This window comes from Podarcis muralis, chromosome 1 (assembly GCF_964188315.1).
Source record: "Podarcis muralis chromosome 1, rPodMur119.hap1.1, whole genome shotgun sequence".
Classification (NCBI taxonomy): Eukaryota; Metazoa; Chordata; class Lepidosauria; order Squamata; family Lacertidae; genus Podarcis; species Podarcis muralis.
In genome coordinates this window covers 18,774,748-18,786,842 of record NC_135655.1, presented here as the reverse complement: position 1 = coordinate 18,786,842, position 12,095 = coordinate 18,774,748, and positions in this window count along the sequence as shown.

Genomic DNA, 12,095 nt, shown 5'->3' with positions numbered 1-12,095 from the left:
TATTAAAACAACAGCAGGAACATTAGGCATTTAAACAACAACAACAACAACCCCACATGAATAGATAGATCATCTGCCGCATTGCTTTTGTCCCTGGGCGTTCCTCACCTAGTGTGGCACCTTTGCCATAAAGAGGAAGTGACAGCCATCGTGATGGGTTGACACCCTGGCTGTCTTAGGAATGGAGGAAGTTGTATTGTATTGAGTCAGACCATTGGTCCATCTAGCTACGTATGGTCAACACTGACCAGCAGTGGCTCCATACAATTTCAGACAAGGCTTTCTCCCAGCCCTACCCAGAAATGCCAGATATTAGTGGCTTGGTGGCTGCTATTGTTGGTAGAATGCTGGTTGGCTGCTGTGCCTTCTGCCCTGTGTGGGGCAACTGCTGGGCTCTGGGGCTACTGCGCTTCATTCCCTGACCCCATTATAGTGCCCCTAAGCCACCTTGCCTGGGAAAAGGCGTCTCCTCGCCTCCTTGCGGCACATCTGGCTGTGCGGTGCGATATTCCAGGGGTTACAGGCACCAGGGTTAGTGTTTCCTTTGAAATGAGGGACAGCGGAGACGATGGTGTCTTTATGATATATGGTTTATTTACATACATGCACTACCTGAACTACAGTGAAGGGGCTCACAGCATTAATACCCCCAAGCCGCAACCTTGTATTCTAACAGAAATCAGGCATAGCTCTGTCTCCCAGCTGCCCAGCCTGCAGCCTGCCAGGTTCCAGCTCACATAATTCAACACTCTGCTCTGCCCATTGTCTTTCTAACTACCAGCAAGTCGCGGGAGGGAGGCCAGCACATTTATCGTCTGGCACAGAGCCATTTCCTTTGTTTCCTTAATGGCCCATGCTTAGAGGGCCATTACTTCAACCAGGAGGCTAGCCTGGCTATTCCAGGAAATGAATCTGCACTGGATCCAGGAATTAGGGTTCAAGCATGCAACCTACCCTACACCCAAACTCATAACACTAATATAGGAAGCAGCTTTATACTGACTCAGGCTATTGGCCCATCTAACTCAGTATTGTCTACACTGACTGGAAGCAGCTCTCCAGGGGTTCAGACCAGGGTCTCTCCCTGCTCTACCTGGAGATGTGGGACATTGAACCTGAGACCTTCTGCATGCAAAGCAGATGCTCTACCACTTAGTCATGGCACATCCTGAACCAGGCTTCTGAGTCCCTTGCGGCTCATTCCATCCTTCACTTTCCTTCTGCTTTCAACTCTCCTCCTCTCCATGCTGCATTTCCTGCCCAAAGGCTACATCCCCTCCATGACCAGTCTCTCTATGGAATCCAGCTGGCTGTATGATGGGCTAGTGCCCGCATGTGAACGGGCCTTTTCTGTGGTGGCTCCCCAATTGTGGAATGCTCTCCCCAGAGAGGCTCGCCTGGCGCCATCATTACATGTCTTTAGGCACCAGGCAAAAGCATTCCTCTTTGCCCAGGACTATGGCTACTAAATAATCGATGGCCTGTGAGAGTGCGGGGACTGTTATTATGATGACTATTTTAATATTAGGCTGTCCATCAGTTTGCTTTCTATTAGGTTTCTATTATGGTTTTATCATTGATGTCCTGTAGTGTTGTACGCTGCCCTGGGATCTTCTGATAAAGGGAGGTACATACTACTACTACTACTCCTACTACTAAATATGACATCCAAGGCAGGCACTGGGGTTTACCCAGTGTGGCTCCCGCCATGTCTGAAAAAGAAGGAAAGAGCCATTAAGTTGTGGCGTCTTTTGAAACAGAACCGACTCAACAAGATCAGGAAACAAAACTGAAGCTCCCATTTTCCACCTTCTCAGCACATGTTGCATTTGAAATTCAATCAAACGAGATGTGGTCTATGTTTGAATCATGTGCTTATGGGACTGACCGACACTATTTTTGTAAATCAAGGTGGATCGGGATATATTTGCACTGGGGTCGGGGAGAAAGGGTTTAACACTGCAATTTCTCTGCTTAAAAACAAAAAAACAAAAATCACAGCCCCTGGGGCATTTAGATGGTTGTTTTGCTCCGTACATTATACGCCTAGACATAGCTGGAGTTCCCAAGAAGATTGATCTCCACCAGTTTTTCATACGCAAGAATGAAGTTGAGCTGAAGGGAGGTGGTTAGCCAACTGGAGCCTCATGAGCGACATATGGGTAGTTCAAGAAGAAGGCAGAGTCCCTGGAGAGTCAAAGGCTCTGGTGGGGTCATATCTGCTTGCCATTTCCCATGACTGTAAATCCATCCCACAATGAAATGGACTGTTGAAAACTCGGCAATGAGAACTTTGTGGTTTCTTAATCCCCTCTGGGTCTCTTCCCCTTGTGGCTTTACCATGGGGGGTGGGGGAGCCGCATGACATAATTGCTGCCGTGTGTTGTACCTTCGTGAGCCTCGCTGCATTCGAAGCAAGGAGAGAAAACCACTGTTTATCACCTCCTTCCATCCACTCAGTGATGGCCTACAAATGTAAACAAGAAGCACGGGGTACTTGTGGCCACCGAAGCAAGTTCTGAAAGCGATGCTTGATCTGGCCGTGTCACGAGAGCCGTGAGATGCAATCAGGCAGTGAAGCGACAACATGATTAGATCCTGGCCTTCCAAAAGTAAATTATGTCAGGTTTTATCTCAGAGGATCTCCCGTCTACAAGTTGGTCACGTTGCAGGAAAGTTTAACGTCCTTTTGGTGGTAAGGAGCAGGTGCAGAGATCCCCTCTGGGAATGGGCGAGTTGTAAAAGCCCTTTGTCATCTTATACACTTCCCTCTCCATCCCACTTCAAATGTGGTATGCTTGTGTTAAGGTATAAATAATGCGGCTTGACTATCTGTCTGAAAAACCCAGATGAGTTCATCTACATTTTTTAATATATTTTTTTTATTTTTTTGGCAGGCATGTGCCTGTTTGAAGTGCATGCTGAAGGCCTTGCTGAAAGTCTCGACTTAGCCCTCCATAAATCATAGGCAACAAATCATTCCAGATTTTTACATAATATACAGCCTGCCATTGATCCCTGTGGGGAAGGAGGATATAGAGGAAAATTTGCCAAGAACTATATGCACCAGTGTTTTTTTGTTGTTGCTGCTGGTGGTGGGTTTTTTCCCCCTTTTTTGTGAAATAAAAGAAGAAGAAGCATAACTTTCCTCATGAACAAATTATGAAATGAAAATGTCTACTTGGGCTTTTGTTTATTGGGTAAGCAAACACAATTCCAGTAAGAAGAATTTCATTTTGTACTTGTTGTTGTTTAGTCGTTTAGTCGTGTCCGACTCTTCGTGACCCCATGGACCAGAGCACGCCAGGCCCTTCTGTCCTCCACTGCCTCCCGCAGTTTGATCAAATTCATGCTGGTAGCTTCCAGAACACCATCCAACCATCTCATCCTCTGTCGTCCCCTTCTCCTTGTGCCCTCCATCTTTCCCAGCATCAGTGTCTTCTCCAGGGAGTCTTCTCTTCTCATGAGGTGGCCAAAGTATTGGAGCCTCAGCTTCAGGGTCTGTCCTTCCAGTGAGCACTCAGGGCTGATTTCCTTCAGAATGGATAGGTTTGATCTTCTTGCAGTCCATGGGACTCTCAAGAGTCTCCTCCAGCACCATAATTCAAAAGCATCAATTCTTCGGCGATCAGCCTTCTTTATGGTCCAGCTCTCACTTCCATACATCACTACTGGGAAAACCATGGCTTTACTGTCTTGCAGTTATGTCCAGCTATTCTTCCATCATCCCAGTATACACATGGGAAGTTTTTAATGTTTGAAGCTTTATTATGTTTAATATTCTGTTGGGAGCTGCCCAGAGTGGCTGTGGAAACCCAGCCAGATGCGTGGGGTATAAATAATAAATTGTTGTTGTTGTTGTTGTTGTTTCGCTGTGGTCTCCCATCCAGCTCCTGACCAAATTCAAATCTGCTTAAATGCTTCTTTCCTTCAAAATTATAGGAAGCTTCACTGTTTCTTTCATTTGATGCAGGACTTTTATTTTCAGGATAAACAAGACTCTGTTTTGACACCTACACACACACACACACACCACTTTTAATTGTTCTCCGAGACATGGAGGGGAGGAAAAATGAAAACCTGGACATATCAGGATCAAATAAGAAACCAGGACAGCTTCTGTAATTCCATGTGTCCCAATTCTCTCCTCCCCAGTGCTGAGTTCACCAGGACATTCTCTCTTTCACAGACAGCCGCTGGCCAGGAAGTTGAGAGAAACTCCACAACCCAGAAGCAGCTAAGCGAGCACCCACAGAGACAGTTGGTCCTGGTTCACATCTAAATACAGTGCTACCTCAGGTTACAGACGCTTCAGATTACAGATGCTTCAGGTTACAGACTCTGCTAACCAAGAAATAGTACCTTGGGTTAAGTACTTTGCTTCAGGATGAGAACAGAAATCATGCGGCGGCAGTGGGAGGCCCCTTTATCTAAAGTGGTACCTCAGGTTAAGAACAGTTTCATGTTAAAAACGGACCTCCAGAACGAATTAAGTTCTTAACCAGAGGTACCACTGTAATAGAGATTGTGATCTGCAAGCCTGGCAAGCTACAAGTATTTTATATTTCTCCCAGCCTGAGATACATGAAGATTAGGCCTGTGCACCAGCTTTGGACAAATCCTGGATCCCAGACTGAACTGAACCTATTTGGGTCAACCTGGGATTTGCCCATAGCAAGTCTCAGGTCTCAGGTCAGTTCCAGCCGGGGAGATCCAGGGCCATCAAAATGAGTGGCAGTCAATTGGCTGTATATCTAATCTGGGTCTTAAACCCTAATTAAACATGTGGTCAGTGGTGAGGAGGTGGGGAAGAAAGAGGCACTTACCTGTCCAGCATACTTAATCAGCATTTTAATAATGATTAAAGCTGTGGTCAGGAGGTGGAGAGGCACAGGTGGGAGCCTCTGCCTACGTCTTCTCCTTCTCCTCTGCTCTCCCTGCACTGAACACATGCATACCCTCCAATGTTTCTCTGATGAAAATAGGGATGTCCAATTCCATAATAATAACAAGAATAATAATTTTATTATTTTCAGGTAGGTAACCGTGTTGGTCTGATGCAGTCAATATATATATATTTTTAAAAATTGTCCAGTAGCACCTTAGAGACCAACTAAGTTTGTTCTTGGTATAATAATAATAATAATAATAATAATAATAATAATAATAATAATAATTTATTATTTATACCCTGCCCATCTGGCTGGGCTTCCCCAGCCACTCTGGGCAGCTTCCAACAGAATATTAAAATACAATAACCTATTAAACATTAAAGGTTTCCCTAAACAGAAGCTGAAGAATCGTGCATGTACACGAAAGCTTATACCAAGAACAAACTTAGTTGGTTTTATTATTTATTATTTATACCACACCCATCTGACTGGGTTGCTCCAGCCACTCTGGATAACTTCCAACATATATAAAAACAAAATAATTTAAAAAATAATCATTTTTTTAAAAAAAGAAACTTCCCCATACAGGGCTGCCTTCAGATGTCTTATAAAGGTTGTATAGTTACTTATCTCCTTAGCTCAGGAATCACATAACTCCATACCCTCCAATGTTTCTCCAATGAAAATACTGATGTCCTAAGGAAAATCAGGACATTCCGAGATCAAATGAGAAACCAGGATGGCTTCTGTAAATCTGGGACTGTCCCTGGAAAATAGGGATGCTTGGAGGGTCTGCACATGTTTACTTAGGATTGTGCAAGGCCCCCGATTAAGCTTGGGTTGTGGGCCAGATCTGGTTCATCCTGGGTCAAGTAAGGCTCAACCTCAAGCACTCAGCTGGCGAGGGCTAACAGGCTTGCAGCCCAAACAAGAACACCGAGAAAGAAAGGGGGGATAACAAGGTTGGAAAACATAAGGTTGCCATATTTCAAAAAGTGAAAATCTGGACACAAAGGGAATAGCGGGCAGGAAGCGGAACCCAGAACAATAGGGAGGATGCACCGCAACATTTTGATGCAGAGTCCACAAACTATTATTAAAACTGAGTCTGCTGAATATACATTTCTTTTATCAGTGGCAGCCGACTAATTTTCGCAGAGATTGTTTAGAACCTCCATGAACTTCAGGACCTCTTTGGTTTTTTTGACTGGCTAATACTTTTGCCAATACCATTTAGGAGAAGAGAGGAAATCACTTTGTTTTCTAAAGAAATAAAGATCCTAGGTGCTTCAGATAAAGGTCCCTGAAAATAACGCTCACGACGAAGAAACCTGGAAGCCCATCTGTCATATACAGATGTCACATATTGTACTGAGATGAGAAGCTTTTCAGAGTGCATGTCTTCCCTTTAAACTGGAGGGAGGAGTTTTCTGTAATTGAGAACAGATGGGGAAAGGAAGGGAGAAAAAGCACCCAAATCCTCTGTCATATTGGGGAGTGAGGGCACGGAGCCATCACATTTTGGTGTCTGTAATATGTTATTTATACTCGCAAGCCCATGCCTCGCATTGTGTTGCTTGTGGCAGGACCCAACAGCAGCGAACACCTTGTTTGAATAATGTCAATAAAGGGAAAACACTGTACATTGGCCAAGTGAGGACTTGATGAGCTGGAACTCACGCCGAAGCAATCCACTTCTCTGTTTTTCGAAAGGTGGTCTATACATTAACTTTAGGGACAGGAGGGAAATGTGCTCCATTCCCATTTTAATGCGAAAGGACTCACATGCACTTTCCCAGCTGAAATGCACCCATTCTTTTGAAACCTACACTTCTCTGAATTTTATTAAGCAGTCCTCCAGTAAACAAAAAAGAAGAAGAGGGGGAGCATACAAAAATAAGTCTATTTGGTGAAATGGAGCACCCAAAATACATACCAGTTTTTTGTGTGGACTTTTTATTATTTTTTAAAAAAATCACAAACTGATATGAAAATGAATCAAACTAAATTTGTGATTGGCAGATTGGGAGAAGATGAAGCTGACCGATTCAGCCTCCCCTGGGAGGGAGGGTTATTGCCATCTTTTGACTCTTCAGAGAGTTGAAAAATGGAAACAAGGGAGAGGTCATGGGTAAAACGAGGCGGGAGATCTTAAGCTAGCTCCCAGTGGACTTTTCTGTCCTCATTGTGTGAAACCACCAAAACCACCCTATAATTGAGCAGAGCCGTGAGAGAGAGAGTTGACAACACCTGCGTTTAGTGTGTGCGCGCTTTCTCAGAGAATTCTACATAAGCACTAAATTGGCTTCCGGCCCCAGTTCAGTCACACAAGACCTCTTCTTTATGAACGTTGAGGCAGTGACGGAGATCCATACCACACTGAAGTGGTACATGACTCAAGAAGTGAAAAAGAGAGATTGGGGGGCGGGAAACCACCCAACTTTCCTCTTGCCACACTGGAATGACCATTTCTGTTAAATGCAAAGGGAGAGAGGCTGCCCAGGCTGGACAAGGGATGAGGGTGAAGAAAGCAAAACGTAGACAATAAAACGTCTGCTGAATGTAATATAAATTATACCATTAAACCGGGACAACCAGAACTGCACAATACTTAACTCAGTGCAAATCAGCAAGTGGTTGAGTGTTTGACCTCTTGCCACCCTCTGGACCCTACACAAAGAAGAGTGTCAGATTATGATTGTAGGATTTGGGTTGGTTCATATGGGGAGAGGCGGTTCTTGAGGTATTGTGGTCTTGAGCCATTTAAGGCATTACAGGTGAAAAACAGCACTTTGAACTGGGCATGAAAACCTATGGGCAGCCAGTGAAAGTCTGGCCAGGATTGGCGATATATCCTTGCCTCATCTTGACATGGTGAGCAACCTGGCTGCTGATTTCTGCACCAGCTAAAGTTTCTGAGCAGGCAGCCCTGCATATAAAGCCTTGCAGTAATCTAACCTAGAGCAGGACAAGATGGGATAAGTGGCCAGAGCAACAGGTGTAGCTTCTTTGTACAGCAGGCTACATTCCACCAATGCAAAATCATGAGATTTACTTTCTACATGCATGCATACCCCCATATCAGGGGTGGAGGAAGGGGGTGCAATGGGTGTGATCCGCCCCAGGTGTCACCACTGAAGGGGGTGAAAAAATGCTGGGTGGCACTTACCGCAGGGCCTGCAGCGTACCCGAGCCATTTGTCTCTCCCGCACTGCTCAAATGGTCTGCCCGCTGCCTCCCCCTTAGTGGGAGTGCAGCGCCCTAGTGGGAGGAGGCAGGCAGACTATGGAGGCCCCGCCCCTATGGGCATCTTGCCCTGCCCCTGGGTGCGCCACCCCAGGTGCCCAAGCAGCTTCCTCCGCCACTGCCCCATATCTCTCTCTATTCTCTGAACAAGATAAACTATCACCATCCAAGGAAACATTCCAACCAGACAAAAGCACCTGAGAGTGTGGAGCAGAGCCACTGAGGTGCGCGGCCAGGGAAGGGGTCAGGGATGGACATTGGTCTTTTAAATTTCAACAGCAGTCTGTGCAAGTCCAAAATTTTGCACTCCCTTTTGCCTTCAGTTCTGCTCAGTTCACTATGTCATAGTTGTGGTGCCCTGTGGCGCCCCCTAGGCTTGATGCCCAGTGTGGCGAAATGAATTGCACATCCCTAAATCAGCTTCTGAAGGCCTATAAAGAGTCCAAGGGCCAGGCAGAGAAGGCTAGAGGCCATGTTTTCACTGTGGGTCAGAGGTCCTCCCCGCCATGCTGTGTTCTTGCAAAGCAGAGCAAGTATTCGGTCTGGAGATTGGGGGACATTTATTCCTGCTTTTCTATCTGCAGCCACCCAAAGATGGCCGGAGACCACAGAGGTCTCTCCTGGACTTGTGAATGGTAGCTTCTCTCTATACACATCTCTTACAACCGAATGAAGTGGGTTGTACCTCATCCAAACAGGAAATGGTGTGTGTTTTTCTCACAGTTGCTGCCTCTGCAAAGGGCATTTCTCTTGTCACTCTGCTCAATTGCAAGATCTAAAATAAATACAGGAGAAGGTGCCCCGACGATGAAGGCTGTCTGGTTTTGTTTTGTTTTTTAACTCCTCTTTTAAATTTGAATGGGGTGTGAAGGACACCCCTCAAAGAGACCACCTGTTTTTATGCATGTAGGTGACATCATTTGTTGCCATCAGTTCAAGTGGAAATCTAATACGTTGTGAGTAACCGAAGAAAGGGGGAAATGCATTGGGGGGCACAGACAGGCTGGATCATGACCAAAGAGAAGAAGAAGAAGAAGAAGAGCTTGGATTTGATATCCCACCTTTCACTCCCCTTCAGGAGTCTCAAAGTGGCTAACAATCTCCTTTCCCTCACTCCCCCACAACAAACATTCTGTGAGGTGAGTGGGGCTGAGAGACTTCAAAGAAGTAGGACTGGCCCAAGGTCACCCAGCAGCTGCATGTGGAGGAGCGGAGACGCGAACCCGGTTCCCCAGATTATGCTACTACCTCTCTTAACCACTACACCACACTGGCTCTCAAGCCAAGAGGAGCCTGATCACTCTTGCTAATATTGAGGGGGGGGCACTAATTTTGTGAAAGTACCTAATTTGCACTTATTGAACCAATATGCTAACAGAAACACGGCCATCCTTCAAAAGTTGCACTTATCTGAATTTTGTGATGCAGTTCTCCAACCCGTGTGTACAAAAAAAAAAAGAGAGAGAGAGAGCGTATATTTGGGGGAAGTACATGCAAAATTTATATATTAGTGAAAGTAACATGAAAAACTACATTACATTAAGGAAAACTGCTTGCAAAAATGTGTAAATGAATCAAAATGGCATACAAAATGTGTTTTTGAAGGTAAATTTGCATTAACTGCTGGCAGGTTTTCATAAGGATCTGATCCACCAATCAACTGTAGGACCTTCCCATAGTTGTTACGCTCTTCTAAATCAGTCTTTTGGAGACAAGTCACCCATGTACATTTCCCCTATAGGTCTCCAGGAATGGCTTCCCATTTTCTCTACTGAGTCCCCCTAAATGGGGGTGGCAGCAGGAGAGAGTAAAGGGGGTGGCTCGGGGCCAAACAATTTCGGCTCTGGCCTCTGCCCACCACCCACCGCTAGTGCTGGTTTGACCACGGCACTGAAACCAGCCTGGTTGTTGGCATTTATTGGGACAGAGATACATGTGACGTAGCTCATTCTCCTTGATCTCTCAGAGCTTTTGATACTGTTGACCACAGTATTCTTCTAGAACATATCTGAGAGGTTGAGGTTGGAGGAACTGTGCTTCAATGGTTTTGCTCCTACCTCTAGGATCATTTTCAGAAAGTAGTAATGGGAAGCTACTGTTCAGGGCCATGGGAATTGTCCTGTGGGATTCCATCTTGTCCACCATGCTATATGAAGCCTCTGGGAGAGCTTTCATCAGGAGATGTGAGATGTCATCAGTATGTAGATGACACTCAGTTCTATCTCTCTGTTCCATCAGATCTGGGAGAGGCAACTGTAGTGTTAGATCACAGCTTGGAGGCAGTGATGGGCTGGATGTGGCCCAATAAATTGAGACTGAATCCTGAAAAGGCAGAGGTATTATGTGTCCCCTGTCTGGGAGGTAGAGAGACAGACTATCCTAGATGGGTTTGTACTCCCCTGGAAGAAGCAGGTCTGTCACATCTGTGTGCTCCTCAAATCTGTACTGTCCCTACATGGCCTTAATGGCTATGAGTGCCATTTCCCAAAATGGCTGACTGGCCAGCTACAACCCATTTTGGAAGGAAATGACTTAGCCATTGTACTTCATGCTCCAATAACTTCCAGGATGGGTTATTTCACTGTGCTGTATGGGGGGGGGGGAGCCCCCGAGAATGACTTGGACATTTCAGTTGGTCCAAAATGCAGTTGCCAGGTTACTGGCTGGGGTTTAATGTGGCTATTTTAAAATTAATCTGCAATTAACCCAGAATGCGGCAGCTAGACTGGTGACCGGGAGTTGCCGCCAAGACCATATAACACCGGTCCTGAGAGACCTACATTGACTCCCAGTACATTTCCGAGCACAATTCAAAGTGTTGGTGCTGACCTTTTAAGCTCTAAATGGCCTCGGCCCAGTATACCTGAAGGAGTGTCTCCACCCCCATCGTTCAGCCCGGACACCAAGTTCCAGCGCTGAGGACCTTCTGGCGGTTCCCTCACTGCAAGAAGTGAGGTTACAGGGAACCAGGCAGAGGGCCTTCTCAGTAGTGGCGTCCGCCCTGTGGAACAGCCTGCCATCAGATGTCAAGGAAATAAAACAACTATCTGACTTTTTGAAGGCATCTGAAGGCAGCCCTGTTTAGGGAAGTTTTTAATGTTTGATGTTTTATCATGTTTTTAATATTCTGTTGGGAGCTGCCCAGAGTGGCTGGGGAAACCCAGCCAGGTTGGTGGGGTATAAATAAATTCATACTACTACTACTACTACTACTACTACTACTACTACTACTATTACAGTATCTAGCAAATGCTTATTAACAATAAAAACCCCATCCTCCGTAATGTTCTCATGCAGATGTCAAGTATATAATCCTGAGACTGCCTGCAGCAGTGACACACCTTGCTTTAGAAAGTCCTGATAGATGAATAACAACCGAGGTCCACTCACCCCTCCTTCACAATATGACTTCATCCCCCAATCGCCGCATTGGAAAAGGAAGAATATAGCATTACGCTCATCTAAAGATGAAGCGGTAAAGAAGTGAATAGGACAATCAAACAATTAGAAGACCTCGTCAGGCTGAAAATATGGCACTGCTAGAAAAGGGAGAATAGTAATTTGAGATTCCAGTATTCCATCTGCTTATACCAGAAGGATAAAAAGAAAGAGGTAGGGATTATGTGAACTATAAGGCCAAGCAAAGGTTCATCTTACTTGTATTAAAACATCTGCGATTCAAAAAGCAATTTAATAGTTTACTGGACAACAATTATTATACATTCTATATTCTCCCCCCCCCCTTTTTTTTTTTACTCCCTCTGTTTCTTCAATATTGGGGGGGGGGCATTCTACTTTATGTCAGACAGCTTAAAGGGGGCAAAGCAACAGGGTTGTCTGCATTTCCATTACAACATTTTATTTCCCAAATACAGTGGCAATTAAAATAAGAACAAACGGGGGGGGGGGGAGGAATGCACACATGGTTAATAACTTTAGTCAAACACTAATATTTTG